Here is a 19,911-nt window from a genome sequence, read left to right on the forward strand (position 1 = left end):
AATTTTCTGTCTGGATGATCTGTCCACTGGTGTAAGTGGGGTGTTAAAGTCCCCCACTATTATTGTCTTACTGTCGATTTCCCCTTTTATGGCTGTTAGCATTTGCCTTGTATACTGAGGTGCTCCTATGTTGCGTGTATATATATTTACAGTTGTTATATCTTGCCCCATTGGTTTATGTTCTCCATCATCATGGAGCTCTTCTTGGTTTTCCTGGGTAGTTTCCACACTAATCCTAAACTGAGAACAAAATGTTTTGTTAGATACTCTCTGCTAAATACACACCAAAACTGAAAATAGGTAAGGATCTGGAATAAAAGAAATGCTAGGTAACTCTGCAGAGCTCCACTTTTAAAATTCCAATTTTAAAATTATAAACCCACATGATCCTAGCACTAGTGCAAAGGGCCAAGGATATGACTTTCAGGAAGACTGGCAGTCTGCTGTCCTAGAGCTATCTACTAAACTGAACAAGCATGTTTGCCAGGCACCCTGCAGGCCCTTATGATTCACAATTCATAATCATATGAGAGAGATTGATGGGTAGATAGATATGTGATAAAGCAGATCTAGCCAAGTGCTAATTCTAGAATCTAGGTGGTAAATGCCTGGTCACTGTACAATTTTTTCAGTTCCTCTCTATGTTTGAAAGTTTTAAAATAAAAGTTGGGGTGAAAATGGAAGTAGAGATACTTATACAATTTACGGGGAACATATATTACTCTTCCTTTGGTGAGTTGTCTCACATCTACTTACTGGATGCCGGTTATGAATTATGCTAAATCCTGAAGACAGATATAGTCTTCCCTTCATGTAGTTTACAGCCTAGAAAGGAAGAGAGATGGTTGAACAAATAATTCCAGTAGAATGTGAAGAATTATTGTAGGGCTCACTCCAGTGACCTCGTTTTACCTAATTATCTCTGTAAAGACCCTATTTCCAAATAAAGGCAGTTTCTGAGTACTAAGGGTTAGGACTCTAACATGTCTTTTTTGGAGGGACACAGTGCAACCTATAACATGAGTTGATCAGCTTTGCATGTTAGAAAGATCCTTCTGACTGCAATCTCTGCAGAGTACATTAGGGGAGGAACATCACACAAAGCATCTCAGGAGACATATGTAGTAATCTTAGCAAGAGACGTTAGTAACTGGACAACGGTCATAGTAATAAGGTAGGATGGAAAGAAGTGGGCCAATAGAGACACTTTAGGAGCTGGTCCCGATGTGAGCTCACACATGAGCTGGGAGAGTGAGAAGGGGTCTCCCTATGCATGAGGGGTTCAGGGTCCCACGTCTCACCCAAACCCGCATTCGCAGCAGGTATGACCATATGGCCTTTGTGAAACTTGTAGTCATCACAGGGAAGAGTGTTCACTTCCTGGTTCTCCAGGCCCTGGAGCTTCCCTTCCACTCTGAGATGCCACGCCCCCATTCAGCAAGAGCTCAAATTATCCATTCACTGATAATCATTAGATCATTCAGGAAGTCGCTGAAGGGAAAACTCCTGTTTATTTCTGGAACCATCAAACTTCCATTTCACGTTCTTCCCTAGAAGGTATTTACGTGACTGTCTCTGATTTTTTTTTAAGGGAACGTTGATGTCTGGGTGCTACACAAAGGGTTCCTGTTACATTACTCCAAATATGGGCATGAGACTAGAAGTAACAAGGCAAAAACTGTCTGTCTTCTGGAACTGAGCACACCTGCATGTGAATTAAATTCACTCTCTGAAAATGTCCATGTAATCTTAGAGGTTTAGTCAGGAACTCTGGAGGGAATGCTAGATGCCCTCAGTACATGTCCTCCCCTTCCTCTGGAGTAGTAAAAACTCCATTTTTTGTTCTCAGCTGTGTATGTGGTTGCCCAGAAGAATTTGTACAAGGGTGTCTCCATCACCCTTGTAACTAGGTGTGGCCACGTGACTACGTTCTGGCCAAAGGGATGTTAGTAGAAGCCACGTGTGCTACTCCTGGGAAGTATCTTTAAAGAGAAGGTGTAAATCCTTCTTTTCCCCCTTCCTCCCACTGCTGGCTAGACTTTGGGATGTGTTGGTTACAGTTTGAGGAGTCCTCTTGGACGTTGAGGTGGAGACTTCTTGCTGAGAATGGAAGAGGAACAGTTTAGAAAGAGTCTGAGCTCTTCCTGACCATGGACCCTCCATCCTGGCCCTGACTGCCTACACTTATGTGTGAGAGAAGGAAACTTCTTTCTTGCTGTAGTAGACAGAATAATACCCCCTCTCCCCTCAAAAAAAGATGTCTACATCCAAATCCCTGGAAACTGTGAACGTGTTACCTTACAAAGAGACTTTGCAGCTGTGATTAAGTCAAGGATCTTGAAAGAGGGAGATTATCCTGGATTATCCAGGTGGGCTCAAGTTAATTAAACGGGTCCTTAGAAGAGGAACGTCAGAGACAGGAAAAGGGGATGCAGTGATGGAAGCAGCAAAGGTTAGAGCGATGCACCTTGAAAATGGAAAGAGCCGTAAGCCAAAGGATGCAGGTTCTAGAATGCCTCTAGAAACTGGAAAAGGCAAGGGAACAGTCTTCCCTGGAGCCTCCAGAAGGAACTTAGCTCTGATGAACCTTGATTTTAGTTGCAAAAGACTCATCTCAGACTTCTGAGCTCTAAAACTGTAACAGAATAAATGTGTGTTATTTGAAGCCACTAAGTATGCGGTAATTTGTTATAGCAGCCACAGGAAACTAATGCACTTGCTTAAGTGCCTGTTATTTTGTGCTTTCTAACACTGGCAGCCGACTCCGGTCATAACTAATACAGAGTTGGGTATCCAGAAGTGGGAAGATGCATGCGGCAGAACCTAAGTTGCAGCACTGAGGTAGCAATTGGATGGTGAGGGCTCAGATACTGCAGGGAGGAAAAATGACAACCGTTAGTAGGAAAAATGACATTTGGTGGCATGTTCCCAGTATTACTTTAGAAAGCGTACTACCTGCTGACCAAGGCTGCACACTGGGAAAAATGATTGAAAAAAATCAGAATTTGGAGCACATTGGGCTGCTTCCTTCCACTTTCTGCAAAGTGCAAGAGAGAGGTGAACTCGGGGGGGAAAGTCAGCCAGTCTGTAAACAAGGAATATTATTGTGCCAAGGAAGCCCTCTCTGCCTGGAGTCTACGATTTCATTTGACTGATAAACTGATAATCTGGGGTCTGCTTCCATACCCCAAGCAAAGGCAGCCCGGAAAGATGGTTTTACTGAGGTTTCCAAGTTTTACAAATGGCTTCATACTTCAATTTTTCTGCCCGAGGGTTAGAGCCAGTCCAGAGGTAAACCTTAGAGTAAGGGTGTTTTACTTTCCCAACCGAGCCCATCATTTCATGTGTCCTCAAGGTATTAAGGTGAAGAGAAGCATAGTGCACAGTAGCTAAAAGACCAACGTCTTCAGACAAAACCTGTCCAGGTAAGTATTTGGGCGCCAGTTAGTTGAACACGGAATAGAGTTGCCAAATAAAACACAGGATGCCCAGGTACATTTGAATTTCAGATAAACCATGAATAATTTTTTAAGGAAAATATGTCTCAAATATTTTAATTCTAGAGTATTTTTCATTGTTTATCTGAAATTTAGGTTTAACTGGGAATCCTGTGTTTTCTGTTTTTTAAATTTGCTCAGTCTGGCAACCCTAAAATGGAACAGACCAGAAACAAACATATCAGAAGCCTACTAAATGTGTGAGGGTATTCATTATATTGTTAAGGAAACCAGAAACTGTCTTGCAAACGCAGGTGACTCAGCAATCCGTAAAGCAACTCCTAGGACCCCGTATCTGTTCAGCTCCTGAGAAGTGTATTCCCTCTAATGCTTACTTCCAATGTGGTTTTTGAAGATAAGGGACAGGGAAGTCCTCCTGCCGGGCAGGGCCAGAAGGATAACAAGAAGAGACTTTGGTCCAGAGCAGAGGGTATTCAGATGTGCTGACCAAGGAATCTACTCTGCTGGCAGAGAAGGGGTTCTCACCACTCCTGCTCCCACAGGATTTGATCACTGCTATGGGCCAAGGATTTCCAGGTGCTTCCCATGAACCCCTTTTCCAAATGGGAGGTTTTATTGTAACTAGCTTTTCCTACTGCACGACCGTATGTTGCTCATTTTGAAGCAGATGACTTTTCTTTTAGTTTGTGGGTTTCCAGACCACAAAGAGTCCCTTTGGACCCATGGAGAGCTCCGTATACCACCCACAGTGCAGGTCTCTGAGCTGGAGGGACTTTGGAATCGCTGCTCTTGGGAAAGGTATACATCTGTATACGTGTGGGAAGAAAGAAGTGTATAGATACATGGACAAAAGGGCAAGTTTGCTTTTTTGGCAGCTTTCCTTCCTCTTCCAACATCCTCCCCTTCTTCTGGAGCAGAATATCTTTTTGTGCAGCATGCTGGGATGTCACAACTAAGTTTCAAGTTTATTCAGATACTGGTACCCTCACTTTCAGGGCAGTTGAGTGAGTCTTGGAGCGCATGCAGCCTTTGGCCACAAACAGCCTGTCCTTTTGCTCCACTGGGCCGTCATCAGGAAACGGTTGGGATGCTATGAAATTAGAGACGGCATAGTCCACATAAAACCACTCTCACTTCTGAGACCAATTACAAGTTTGGGGGAGTCTCAAAAGCACCCTCAGATTCAATAATTCATTGGAAAGTCTCACAGAACTCGCTGAAAACTGTTCTGCCCATGGCTATCGTTTTTTACAGCGAAAGGATACAGTTTAAAACCAGCCAAGGGAAGCAGCGCACAGGGCTGGGTCCAGGAAAGCACCCGACATGGAGCTTCCACTGTCCTCTCCCTGTGTAGTCATGGATAGTGTTACTCTCCGGGCATCAATGTATGACAACACATATGGAACATTGCCGCCCAGGAAAGCCCACCCAAATTTTGAGTCCAGGGTTTTTCTTGGGGCTTCTTCATGTAGTAATGCTGACTTATCAGATAGCTGATCTCAGTCCCAAGCCCCTCTTGAAGTTGAACTAATACCCAAAGCTCCCTCCCTAAATCACCCTAAGTTACATAGACTTTCTGCCATGGCCAGCCCCCAACCTAAACAAAGACACATCTACTGAGCATGGCGACCTATTAGAAGCGGAAGGCAAAGGTCAGACCTCTCTGTGGGCAAGGTTAAATTCTTTACTACACAGATACACTCTTCTACAATAATAGAACCCCAATTCTTTTTCTTTCTTTTCTTTTTCAGCCGCACCACGCGGCATGTGAGATCTTAGTACCTGCGGTGGAAGTGCGAAGCCTTAATCACTGGACTGCCAGGGAAGTCCCAGAACCCCAATTCTTAACTGAGCACAAGGCACCCAGAATCCAGAATCCCAACCTCGACCAGAATCCCAACCTCGACCAGAATCCCAACTTACTGTGTGTCTAGTTGTGACGATGTGACTAAATTCTAGGCAATGGGATATGAGTGGAGGTGGTATTTGTCACTTCTGAAAAGTGTCCTTAAATGGAGACCATTTCTCCGCCCCTCTCTTTCTTCTTGCTGCCTAGATGGGGCTTCAGGAGCTGTCTTGGCCCATAAGGTAAAGCCTCATGTTGAGGATGGTGAGCAACAAGGTGGAAGGAACCTGGGTTCCTGTTGACTGAGGCACCCTTCATACGGCTGTTAAGAGAAAACATTAAATCATGTTTAAGCCAGTGTTACTTTAGATTTTCTGTCATTTGCAGCAGGATCTAATTTCAAAATTTACTTGAAACTTACTTTCATATCGCTTACATCCAATTTTGCAAAACTCTTTGCTCATCACTCACTGGATTCCATCTTTAACCCAACTCACCCACAGGCTGTCAGATGCTCCCCAGTCATTTCCTCTCTGTGGTAACTCTTGCCTGTCTAGGACACTGGCCTTTATCCCAAGCCTTTATCACATCCAGGCATTTCACTTTCCATTTTCAGCTGAGGCATGAGGAAAGGAAAGGGATGTTTTCTGATTATATGATCATATTTTCCACGGCTAATTGATTGGTGACTGACTGACTTAACACCTAAACTTTATAGTTAAACTTACAGGTCAATTTTCTTGATACACCTCTTAAAAATTGAAGAACAGATATTTGCTTAATCAGAATGAAGATTTATAAACCTTTCTAAAACCGAATATTTGAATTTTATCCACATTTTATCAAAATGTAGCAGTGTTCCCTATGCCCAGTTCTTTTGCATCATGTACACAGAAGGATACAGGAATATACGAGGATACAGCAGGATAAACACTAAGTTTTTAATTTTTATGATTTGGCGTTTTGTCATCCATTGTTCTTCATAAAGACTTCGTCCCAGCTTTTACAGGCATCTAAGATGTTAATCATTGAAACATAAAGGATGGGAGTTCCCTAGTGGCCTAGTGGTTAGGATTCCAGGCTTTCACTGCTGTGGCCCGGGTTCAATCTCTCGTCGGGGAACTGAGATCCCACAAGCTGTGTGGCGCAGCCAAAAGACAAACAGACCAACAGAACCAACCAAATAAAAGAAAATAAAGGATGAACTAATACTACTTCTTATGTTATGAAGACAGGGATTTTATCCTTCCCTCATTTAAGAACAGCAGGACACTGGGACATCGTGCAATCTCTGTCACCTTCTTCATGGTCTACCAGTCTTGAAACTAGAGGCGGGCAGAGGGTGGAAGAAATGACACAAACCCAAAAGTCTCACTTCTCATTTGCCTACATTAATGACCTGACTTTCTCATTTTCATGGTAGAAAGAGATATGTGTATATCTGAAATATAAAAGTTAATTTTCTCATTACTGCCCAGTCAAAATCAATATTTAAAATTTCAGTATGTATCAATGATGTGATTCTTACTTTGCTCCATTACAAACTCAAGGAAAGAAAAGATGTATAACACCTGAAGAATGGAAAAGTCATAAAGCCTCAGGAAGGTTACCAAGTAACTTTAGGAAGGTTGTCTAATCATAATTATTAGACAAGGACTTGACAGGGATTTGTTCCCTCAGTGAAAAAGGCCTCCTGGAATCTTCTTGCTGAAAGGAACCTAAGGACTTAATGACATGAGTTTCCTCCAGATGAAATAACCAAGGCCCCAGCGAGATCAAAGTAGATGCCAAAAGTCACCTTGCTAATTAGCAGCAAAGCTGGAAGCAGCATCCGAGTTGTTCTCGACATCCCATGTGTCCTCTGTGATGGTTACAGAAGTTTCACATCATCAAGGTTAAGATGAAAGAGCTTCTCCTAAGCTGCAGACGTGTTGAGATGCAACCTCAGCAAACAATTGGATCCACTTCACCTGTGCTCTTCTGATTGGAAAGAAACTTGTATTCTGGTGAAGTAAAAGATTTCCATCTCCAGAATAATACAAAAACTATTTTCCTGCCGAACCAAATCAAACCAAACCAAAGAGAGAACGTGTTGCTGTCCAAAGGTCCTCAGCAACACAGATCAGCTAAGGAATAACACTAACGTCATAGCTCCTCTTGTAACTTGTTCATTCCTTGAGGATGAGAATCACTCAGCTTTGTATCTCCTACCCCACTTAGCACATCGTTGGTGCTGAAATTTCTTTTTAATGAATGAAGTATATAATCATTGCTTTGTTGCCCTAGCATTGTACCCCTTTCAAAAGAAGCACTCAGTAAATATGTGTCTAATTTCCTGTGCTGTCAGAAATATTGTTTAATCATACTGTTAAAAATAAAGACCTCCAGGGCCGACTGAACTAAATTCTCCAAACCACTAGATGCTCTTTCCTCTTTGGGCCACTCAGCTGTGCAGCCGGAAATGGATCATGGTGAGAGAGCTGCAGCTCTTCCTCAAATACCCCGGAATGTTGGCTATGTCAGAAAGTGTTTGGAGAATGCCTCGGAAGCTGAGAGAATATTTCCAAAGCAATATACACACAAAGATATTTGAACCAGAGAATATGCACTCAAAAATAGATGCATGGAGTGCATCCACAGAATACCAACTTTTTATGAGGTTTAGGAGCTGCAGCCCATTACCGTGAACCCAATAATTAAGGTAACTATAAAACATGCGTTTGCACTCAGGCATGTAGTTTTACATTGATCTTCTTACAGTAAAATACGTATAAAGTTGTGATCAAACTCCTAGGCATATTTTAAGTGATAAGACCTGATAAAGGACACTAGCATGTTTCAGGGAAAAAAACCTGTAGAAACAATTATATCTTTTTAAAAAGACATACAATGATTTTTCACTGAAAACTAGGTATCTTTAGTTGAAATCTGGGAATACAGCTAAGTGTTGGGCCCACACTAGGATAAACAACCTCTCATATTCTCTGCCAATTCACACAGTCAAAAGGATGTGCACGTTTCCTCAACTGACAACACAGACACAGGTAGGAATTGTCTAGGTTTGCAGTTTCTAGTCCTGAGAAGATTCCCACCATATCAATGTGAAAACGTGCTGTTTCAGAGAGTTGAGAGCAAATCAAGACATTGAAAGGATCGACCCAGTGGAATACTACTCAGCAATAGAAAGGAACAAACTACTGACCCACAAAACAGCCTGGATGGATCTCAGAAACTTTCCACTAAGTGAAAGTTGTCAGACCCAAAGACTGCATACTTAAAGATTCCACTTATGTGAAATTTCTAGCAAACACAAAATTATAGAGACAGTGTAGAACGGCAGTTGCCTGAGGCTACGGGTGGGAGCAGGGAGCAGACAGGCAAAGGTAGCTTTCCAGATGGATGGAAGTGCTAGAAAAACTGGATTGCAGTGATGGTTCGTAAATGTATAAATTCACTAAAACTCACCAACCATACCCTTATAAGAGTGATGTTTAAATTATACTTCAATAAAGCTGTTCTTGTAAAAAGGAGAAATTAAGAGATGATTCTTTCAGGGCCAGCCTGTTGCACAAACAGGTTGCCTCACCTGTAATATTCATGGTAGCCATTGTACTTTCCAAATGTGAGAGGAGCTCTCCACAAGGGGTGCTTTGACATACACATCTAGATACTGTTATATCAAATCAGGTTTCCAAAATTAGAAGGTACAATTTCTAAGCATAATTTTTATTCTATTAGTGTACTCACAGTACCAATGCCATGTTCAAGAATGTCAGTACGTTGAATTGAGGGAAACAAACAAAAAGCTTCCCTGATTTGGGGGAATGGTGGTGTGACTGGGAGCCCAGCTTCACGGGCTTTTCTTGAACCAGGCAGCTGTTTAGGGCAGCTCCCAGGGCAGGAGGAAAGGTATTTAGGGTGTAGACTTAAATGCCTTCACTAACAACTGTGGTATGCTGGCTACACTCATCCCTACCACCACAGAAATGTGGGGCAATTATATCAGGAAAATTCATCCTGTTCAAAGGGCAAAGAATGAATGGAACATTCTGGGGTCAACTTGACTGGTGTTTCTGTCCACAGCAAGTGGTTCTCATACTTGGGTGTGCATAAAAATCTCCGGACTTGGGCTTCCCTGGTGGTGCAGTGGTTGGGAGTCTGCCTGCTAATGCAGGGGACACGGGTTCGAGCCCCGGTCTGGGAGGATCCCACATGCCGCGGAGCAACTAGGCCCGTGAGCCACAACTACTGAAACTGCGCGTCTGGAGCCTGTGCTCCGCAACAAGAGAGGCCGCGACAGTGAGAGGCCCGTGCACCGTGATGAAGAGTGGCCCCCGCTCGCTGCAACTAGAGAAAGCCCTCGTGCAGAAACGAAGGCCCAACACAGCCAAAAATAAATTTAAAAAAAAAAAAAGATCTCCTGCCTTGTTAAAAAGTCAGGTTCCCGGGCTGGGGCCTAAGGCTGCCAAACTGGGTGTCTGGGAAGCAAGGCCAGAGTCTGAATCTTTAATGAGCCCCCAGGTGATTTTTATGCTGATGGTCTCCAAAACACAGGTTAAGGAACACTGAAGAAAGAGAAGAAAAGCAAAGAGAAAGAAGACAAGAGAAGAGAAAAGGAAAGAAAAGAAAGGAGAAGAGAAGGGAAGAGAAGAGAAAAGGGAGGGAGGAAGGAAGGAAGGAAGGGAAAGGAAGAAAGAAGGAAAGAAAGAAAGGAAGGAAGGAAGGAGGGAGGGAGGGAGGGAGGGAAGGAGGAAAGAAAGAAGGGAGGGAGGGAGGGAGGGAAAAAGAAAGGAAAGAAGGAAGGCAGGAAGGAGGGAGGGAGGGGAATAAGGAGTGCCCCATGAAGGAGGTGAAGATGAAGATGAAGAAGGTAAAGGCCTTGCTGCCTGGGTACCTTCGCTGAGTTTAGCTTTAATTCCTTCTAAGCCACCAGCTGTGTTTCATCTCCACCTCTTACACTGTGTCCTCTTTACCTGTCTCTTAGCCCTGCTTTCAGGCTGAGGAGTCTCACCTGTGTTGGACTGGAGACAAATAGTAGTTAAAGCATTTTCTCTTTCATGCCCCCCACCGACCCCCATGGGCCAAGACTGAGCTAGAGACAGATTAAGCCTTTGCTCACTGACCGGTAGGGTGGTCTTCACCTTGGGATCCCTGGAGAGGAACCTGCAGGGGATTCTTTGCTCTGAAACGTTGCTGAGGGGGAGGGAAGCAAGAGTCGACTGGATCTGACGGCCCAGTCCGGAACAGAACGCTTCCCCTGCTGGGGACACCTGTTGTCACGTGGGGAGAGAGGAACGCCCTCCTGCCTGCACACAGTGGTCCACGTGGACTCCTTAGCTCTAGAGATGCTTCTGCTTTCCTTCCTCCTTGGCAACAACCCAGCCGGTGAATAGTGGCCCTTGGCTATCTCTGGGAGATTCTGCGCACCCACCAGACCACATGGGTACGCCATGTTTACAAACATGATAGCCATGTTTGTAACACACATGTGACCCACTGCCTCAGTCACTGGTGATTGGACCAAGAATGGACACTTTACCCAAACTGGCCCAATCGGAGCCCCTTTTCCTGGAAACTTGTGATTATAACTAAGATATTCCCATCTCATTGTGGGCTGGTTTCTCATACAGAGAAGGAGGAAAACTCAAGAACTTTAGCATTGCTTTTTTCTACTCATGAGGAAGGAGCAGCCTAGAAATCTAGGAAGGAGAAAGGAGAGTTGTGTGATGAAGAGGACGCCCCTGGGGTGACTGCATTTATTTGCCAGTTCAGTCCCTTCTGGGGCCCAGCTGACCTCCCGAGCTGCATTCAGTCCCCTGAGACGCTCCAGTACTATTGGAATAAAGGGTCCTTCTATGGTTCTTTAATCCAGCTCTGCCCTGCATTCAGAGTCCTCACGAGTCCAGGTGCGATCATATTTCCCTTTGGCCATCCCTGTCTTTGTTTTAACTCACATCCCTTCCTTCTGCAGACAGGAAGGCAGACCACATTGTCTTCCTGATGGTGCGAAATGAGAGCTTTCCTCAAAAACTGATTTGGTTTTAATTACTGACTATAATATAATATGCTGACTGTATTTGAAATTATGAAATAATAATTTTTAGGTGCAAAAATGGAACAATGAATATGTTTCACTTAAAAAAGCATCCTTGTCTTTAGAGTTACATATTGAAATATTGATGCTTGAAACGATATGATGTCAGGATTTGCTTCTAAACAATCCCACAGGGCAGGAAGTGGGTGAGGCATAGATGAAACAAAGTTGACCTTGAGCTGATAATTGTTGAATCTGGGTGACTGGGGTTTATTGTACGAGTCTGTCTACTTTTCTATATGTTTAAAATTTTCCATTAAAAGAAATTCTACAAACACCAATGGGAAGTTTTTCAGGGGATTACCTCTGAAATGACACGAAACTATCAACGTTCAAAAGTAGGAAGAAGCTTTTTAAGTTAGAGATCTAAACGTGTCACTCCAAAGGCAGTCACCCCTAATGGGAGTGGGTCTCAAGCACCGTTCAGCTAGTGTGTGAATAAAAACACACGAGGTGTGTGTGTCCCCCCTTCCCTTGAATGGAAATAGCAACTTTGAGTTTGTGTTCAATTCATCTCTGATGATGCAATCCAAGATAAAATATCCAAAGATCTATAGCTTTTTTATATTAAAAAAACTACACACTTGACTATATACTTAGTGGTTTTTATTTTATTAAAAATTATTTGGTAGATTTAAAAGAAACATTATCTCAAAGTAGAATATTTTCCAAATAGGTTGAAAGCATGTGTGCAAGAAAAGAAAGTATCTTGGATGCTCTCCAATAGCTCCAAAAGGCTTCATGTATCTATGCACACCTTCTTATTTAGAGCAGTGAGTAGGAGGTGGAGGTGGAGAATGCTTGTTGAGTATTCCAGAGCATCTGATTTCATTCTTTACATATTCACTATGGTTAAGAGTGGTCTTTTCCGGGGGTGTGGGTTTGCGGAGAAGTATTTAAAGTTTAAGTTGTGATTGTCCATTTCACCTCCATCCCTACCCATTTTCAAGGTGGCCAAAGTCAGTTCTCTGTAGGAAAACCCAAGGGGACCATCTGTTCCTTGTATGACCCATTGCTGTCCTGATTATATGGATGCTCTCACACTGTAGACACATTTTGGGGTGTCTTCCTGAGGCCAGGAGCCCCAACTACCCTTTTAGTATCTGAATGTCCATTTCTTTTCATTGGTCCTTTCCTCCATCAGCTTTATCTGCTCCTTCTATCCATTCAGGTTTACTTTGATTGGACTTTGCAACACTCCACTCCTGACTGGTTTTTCTACTGTAGGCTTTTGCTCTTGTAACACACGTGTACTCAAAGCAATTCATCCTACTGCCTTAGTTATGGCTCCAAGCCATAACTGAAGACCCACTCTACTTCATGGAAATAGGAGTTCATTGCAAGGACAGTTTTGATCAAAACATACTGGGATCAAAAAAAGGAAAGAAAACCAACAAAAACCCCAACCAAACCCATTTCTACACTCAAGAGCGTGATGACTGCCTTCATTGCATCTCCAGGTGTTCATGAATTGAATGAGACTGAAGGTTTAGAATCACAAAGATAACACCTAAAGATCTCCTTGTTAATATGAAATATTTATACCACAAAAATAAAGCTAATAATAGAGCTGAGTCAATGAACCAATTAATAGTTGACATCAGTTTTCCAAGGAGCCGTATTCTTTCACGGTGAGGGTGCTATTAACAAGAAATAAAAACATAGATGAGGCCTCACAGCAATACATCCCCAACCCAGGCTAAATTTTCATTACGTTCCAAACTTCAGACCTTAAAATAATATTTAATTTAAAATATTTTAAAGAAAAATGCAAAGGTCTCTTAAACTACAATTTCTTCTATAGATTGTACTTCTATAGATGTGACTGACTATGAAATAAAGTATCCTATCATATCACATGATTGTTTAAGACTAACACGGTAAAATTGCTTACGGTCAGACATAAGAAGAATTTTGTTCAACCTATTTAGTATGTTTGGACTATAACTTCGTATATTATATAAAGGACTTTTGAATATTTTTGTCCAGTACCCTTTTTCACCTTTTAGCTATTATGCATAATGCTGCTATCAATATCTGTGTAGAAGTCTTTATGTAGACATATTGTTTTCATTTCTCTTGGCTGCCTGCCTAGCGATACAGTAAACCCTGAATTCAAAGTTATCCAAAACAATATTTAACTTTTTCCCTAAATATTCTGATATTTTCTATTATGTTCTCTCTCTCTCTCTGTTTTATTTCGTTTTGGCTGTACCGCATGGCACGCGGAACTTCCCCAACCGGCCTAGACCACCAGGGAAGTCCTCTCTCTTTTTTTGAAAAGGTGTTGTTATGAGCCACAAAGCTGATTTCACGAACTACTTACGCAAAGTGACCTGAAGTTTGGAAAACATCGCTTTATTAACAAATAATGACAAAGAGTATTTAGTGATAACAAACATCCAGGTAGTCATTGCATGGATTTGAAAAATCCTAACATTTTCCTGTATCCACTTTAAAAATAAATTTATTTATTAATTTTGGCTGTGTTGGGTCTTCGTTTCTGTGCGAGGGCTTTCTCTAGTTGCGGCGAGCAGGGGCCACTCTTCATCGCGGTGCGCGGGCCTCTCACTGTCACGGCCTTCTCTTGTTGCGGAGCACAGGCTCCAGATGCGCAGGCTCAGCAGTTGTGGCTCACGGGCCTAGTTGCTCCGTGGCATGTGGGATCTCCCCAGACCAGGGCTCGAACCCATGTTCCCTGCATTGGCAGGCAGATTCTCAACCACTGCGCCACCAGGGAAGCCCCCTGTATCCACTTTAGATTATTTTTTAAATTAAAATATTGTAGCTGGAATCAAAGACCTCTTTGTACCCCTCTCGGGTCCAGTGCATCTTCTGCCTTCCCAGGAGCAAGAACTATTCTGAATTTGGTGACTATTGTCCCCAGGACAGGTTTTCACGTAACTACTACAAATGTACGGATCCTTAGCAATACATAATATCGATTCCCATGTTCATGAATTTAAAACAAATGCTATATTATGCTGCAACTTATTTTCTTTCCTATTATTGTTTTTAGGTTTTATCCATACTGATGGATTCCTTTCATTCATTCATTCATTCATTTCATTCATTCTAGTTCATTTAACTGCTATTATATTCTACTGTATGAATATCCTTCTGCCCTTTTGTCCCTCCCGCCCTCCCAAAACTTTTTGAGACATTGATGAAGAGAATGTAATTATCAAAGTAGAATCTGATTTACATAAACAGGTCAGAGAAACCACCTGCTTTTCCAAACCCCTGTCTCATATGTGTGAGGATCACCATCAGGGACACAGAATGACCAGGACTATATTTTCTTTTTTAAAAAATGTATTGACTGGGCTTCCCTGGTGGCGCAGTGGTTGGGAGTCCGCCTGCTGATGCGGGGGACAGGGGTTCGTGCCCCGGTCTGGGAAGATCCCACATGCCGCGGAGCGGCTGGGCCCAGGAGCCATGGCCGCTGAGCCTGCGCGTCTGGAGCCTGTGCTCCGCAACGGGAGAGGTCACAACAGTGAGAGGCCCGCGTACCGCAAAAAAAAAAAAAAAAAGTATTGACATAACTCACATGCCATAAAATTCACCCTTTTAAAGTAAAAATAAAACAAAACAAAATTTACTGTATGTTCATAAAGTTGTGTAAATGTTGCAACTATCAAATTCCAGAACATTTTTGTCATCCCCAAAGGGAAACTCTGCATCCAATAGCTGTCAGCCCCAATCCGTTCTCCTTCCAGCCCCTGGCAACCACAAGTTGCTTTCTGTTTCTGTGGATTTGCCTATTCTGAACATTTCATATAAAAGGAATCATACAAATATGGCCTTTTTGACTGACCAGCTTTTCTCACTTAACCATAAGGTTTTCAAGGTTCATCCATTGGTACTCATTCCTTTTTATGGCCAATTAATATTCCACTGTATGGATATACCACATTTTGTTTATCCACTCATCAGTTGATGACATTTGGATTGTTTTCACCTTTTAGCTATTATGCATAATGCTGCTATCAATATTTGTGTAGAAGTCTTTATGTGGACATATTGTTTTCATTTCTCTTGGCTGCCTGCCTAGGAATGGAATTGCTAGGTCATACGGCAACTCTATGTTTGACTTTTTGAAGAAATGCCAGACTGTTTTACAAAGCAACTGCTGCATTTTACACTCCCAAGAGCAAAGTATGAGGGTTACAATTTCTCCAGACCCTTGCCAACCCTTGTCATTACCTGCCTTTTTTTTATAACCATCCCAATGATGTGAAGTGGTATTTCATTGTGGTTGTGGTTTTGATTTGTATTGACCTAGTGACTAATGATATCATGCATCTTTTCATATGTTTACTGGCCATTTGTATATCTTCTTTGGAGAATGTCTATTCAAGTCCTTTTCTCATTTAAAAAAATGGATTATTTAATTTTTTATTATTGAGTTGTAAGATTTCTTTACATGTTCTATATACAAGTCACCTACTGGATATATGATTTGCAGGTATTTTTTTCCCATCCTGTGGGCTGTCTTTTGACTTTCTTGATAATGTTCTTGGAAGCACAAAAGTTTTTAATTTTGATGAAGTCCAATTTCTGTATTTTTTCTTTTGTTGCTGGTGCTTTTGGTATGGTATCTAAGAATCCATTGTCAAATCTAAGATCATAAATATTTACTCCTATGGTTTCTTCTAAATGTTTTATAATTTAGCTCTTACATTCAGGTCTTTGACCCATTTTGAGTTAATTTTTCTCTGTGGTGTGAGGTAGGGTTCTAACTTCATTCTTTTGCACGTGGCTACCTAGAGTCCCAGCACTATTTGTTGAAAAGACTATTCTTTTCTCATGAAATTGTCTTGGCACTTTTCTCAAAAATCAATTGACTTTAAATGTATGTTCTATTTCCAAACCCACTATAGCCTACAGTTGTACCTTGGTATCTGCAGGAGATTGGTTCCGGGACTCCCCTGCAGATACCAAAGTCCAAGGATGTTCACAGCCCTTAGTGGGCCCTCCATATCCTCAGTTTCCAAAGTCGAGGATTCAACCAATCAGAGATCCTGCACTAAGCTTATGATCCTCAGGTTGCTTGAATTGGTGAATGGGGAACCCACGTATATGAAGGGTGGTCTGTATTTCAATGAGACTTGGGCCTCCTCTGGCTAATAAACCAGCTTATTAGGGGGAAGAGAAGACAATCAAAACCAGAGGCAACACACACTGCCCTGTGAACCACTAGGAGAAAAGTGCTATCAGTAAGACCATTTCACAGCTAAGAGGCTCAGGGCGAATAAACAGTAGCTGTCGAGGGAGCGGCGCTTTGCACCCAGTGCTGCCTTCTTGCAAAGCTGGGGTTTGTGACTCCTTTCCCAGGCTGCCTTCCCTCTCGAGGTCTATTAAGGAGGACAGTAATAGAGAAAGCAGCTCACCTGGGTCGAACACTTTGTGCGCGCCATTCCTCACTTTGGGAGGCCCGTTGATTGGTAGGAAATGTTTCCGTACCCACTGTGCGAAGGAGGAAAACAGGCTCACAGCGCTGAGATTTCTCCATCCCCAGCCCCTCGCCAGCCTCCACGCTCCATCTCTTTCCCCTCGCGCGTCCACACTCACCTTCTTGAGCGTTTGCTGCTGCACGATGTGGGCCTTCTTGGGTGCGATAAGGCGACCACCCTTCCTTAAGCTCAGTTCCCCCACCGCCAAGGTCCTGCTGTTTGTCTGCCTCTGTGCCTGGAATTTGCGCCGCCCCTGCACCGAGTCCAGGCAGGCACCAGAAGAGGCGGGGCCGTTGATTTTTATTTGTCTTTTAAAGTCATACTTGGCAAAGCCAAAACAAATTTTATTTTTTTATTGAACTATAGTTGATTTACAGTGTTGTGTAAATTTCTGCTGTACAGCAAAGTGATTCAGTTATACATATATACATTCCTTTTTTAATATTCTTTTCCATTATGGTTTATCATAGGATACTGAATATAGCTCTCTGTGCTATACGGTAGGACCTTGTTGTTTATCCATTCCACATACAATAGCTTCCATCTGCTAATCCCAGCCTCCCACTCCATCCCTCCCTCAACACCCTCCCCCTTGGCAATCGCAAGTCTGTTCTCTATGTCCATGAGTCTGTTTCTGCTTCCTAGATAGGTTCATTTGTGTCATAGTTTAGATTCCATATATAAGTGATAGGCAAAGTAAAAACTTAATAGCCATATACCAATCCACACAATTTTGTCAGTATATTTTACTGGTCTCTGAAGCAAAAACTTTGGAAAATGCTAGTTTAATATCTCATGGTTATATGGGATTTCTTATCGTGATGTTAGATATTACTTATCTGTTGCTTATATTTAATTTCAAAACTTAATGAACAGTCAGAAAAAAAGTGTGGGTGTGTATCATGTACACATATAGATGAAAAATCTGAAACTACCACCAAATAGAATTCAGGACCACGATGACTACTTTACCTCAGGAATGTAGTATGGTAAACTCCCACTTCCTCCATCCTTTGTGCTATTAGTGTTGTATATTTTACTTCTACATATATATATATATATATATATTTTTTTTTTTTTCTTCCGGTACGCGGGCCTCTCACTGCTGTGGCCTCTCCCATTGTGGAGCACAGGCTCCGGACGTGCAGGCTCAGCGACCATGGCTCACGGGCCCAGACGCTCCGCGACATGTGGGATCTTCCTGGACCGGGGCACGAACCCGTGTCCTCTGCATCGGCAGGCGGACTCTCAACCACTGCATCTACATATATTTTTAATTCCACACTACATTATTATTATTATTATGCTAGAGCATACATTCTTGTCATGTGGGGTAATTAGATAAAGATGCCTAAAAATGTTGCTTAGGAGGGTTATAATGAAAACCTTGAGAATCACTGCTCTCGGCAGTCAATTATCTTTTAATGAAAATTTAATTATAGAGGAAAATCATATTTAACGCATAAACGCATATTTACCATTTCCAGTGCTTTTTATTCTTTTGTGTGGACCCAAGTTTCCATCTGGTATCATTTACCTTCAGCCTGAAGAACTTTCTTTCTTCGATATTTTAGTGCAGGTCTGCTGGTGACAAATTTGGTCAGCTTTTATTTATCTGAAAAAGTTTTATTTCACCCTCATGGGGGTGTGTGTGTGTTTTTGCTGGATGTAGAATTCTGAGTTGACAGTTTCTTTTTATATTTAAAGATGTCTTCCAATTGCCTCTGGCTTTTCTAGTTTCTGACAAGAAGTCTACTGTAGTATTATCTTCTGACTTTTTCTTTTTTCCTCTGGCTACATTTAAGATATTCCCTCTATCAGCCAAGATATGGAAGTAATCTAAGTATCCATCAACAGATACATGAATAAAGAAGATATGTACAAACACACACACACACACACACACACACACACACAATGGAATACTACTCAGCCATAAAAAAGTATGAAATAATGCCATTTGCAGCAACATGGATGGACTTAGAGATGATCATTATTAAGTGAAGTAAATCAGACAGAAAAAAAACAAATATCACATGATATCACTTATAGGTGGAATCTAAAAAAAATGATACAAATGAACTTATTTACAGAACAGAAACAGACTCACAGACATAGAAAACAAACTTATGGTTACCAGGGGGGAAGGTGAGGGGGAGGGATAAATTAGGAATTTGGGAGTAACATATACACACTACCATATATAAAATAGATAAACAACAAGGACCTGTATAGCACAGGGAACTATACTTAATATTTTGTAAGACCTATATGGGAAAAGAATCTGCAAAAGAATATATATATTCAGATACATATATATATTCAGATATACGTATATCTGAATCACTTTGCTGTACACCTGAAACTAATAAAACATTGTAAATCAACTATACTTCAATTAAAAAATAAAGATATTCCCTCTATCATTTATTTTTAGTGATTAGATTTTGATACATTTGAATTGGTTTGTGTGGGGGTGTGTGTGTGTGTGGGTGTGTGCATGTGTGTGTAAGTGAATTCTGTTTGGAGGTCATTGAACTTTTGTGGTCTATGTGTTTATAGTTTTCAAATTTGGAAAAATTTTCAGCCATTATCTTTTCAAATGTATTTTCTGCTTCCTACACACTCCTTGCTTTTTGGGTCTCCAATTAGATGTGTGTTAAATCAGTCTATATTTCCTGTAGATTATAAAACCTCTTTATTTTCCCCGCCTTTCTCTCTATGTATTTTATTTTAGAGGGATTCTATTTCTATGCCTTCAAGTTCTCTGATATTTTCTTATGCAGTGTCTAATTTTGTGTTAGTCCAAGCCAGTGAAAAGTTAATTTCGTATATTGCATTTCCATCTAGAAGTTTCATTTGTTTCTTTTTTATTTCTCACTTCATTATACACATTTATTCATTAAATTCTTAAATATAGTTGTTTTAATGTCCTTGTCTACTAGTTCCTTCATATCCCTCCTTACTGAGTGCCTCCCACTGCCTGATTTTTCTCCCGGTTATAGTCACCCCTCCCTTGCATATCTGGCATTTTTCAGTTGAACGGTGGACATTGTG

The 19,911-nt window shown here is 41.7% G+C and overlaps 1 long non-coding RNA gene across 1 annotated transcript; it reads right to left on the reverse strand.

The window, feature by feature from the left end:
- Positions 1–63: 63 nt before the first annotated feature.
- LOC109547862 (uncharacterized) lies at positions 64–17,101 on the reverse strand. The gene is made up of 3 exons (XR_012331613.1): positions 16,973–17,101; positions 16,792–16,867; positions 64–5,626 (listed from the first exon to the last, which is right to left on the reverse strand). It is a non-coding gene; the product is annotated as an uncharacterized lncRNA (long non-coding RNA).
- Between the last annotated feature and the right edge of the window lie 2,810 nt (positions 17,102–19,911).

Source organism: Tursiops truncatus, chromosome 4, assembly GCF_011762595.2.
Source record: "Tursiops truncatus isolate mTurTru1 chromosome 4, mTurTru1.mat.Y, whole genome shotgun sequence".
Lineage (NCBI taxonomy): Eukaryota > Metazoa > Chordata > Mammalia > Artiodactyla > Delphinidae > Tursiops > Tursiops truncatus.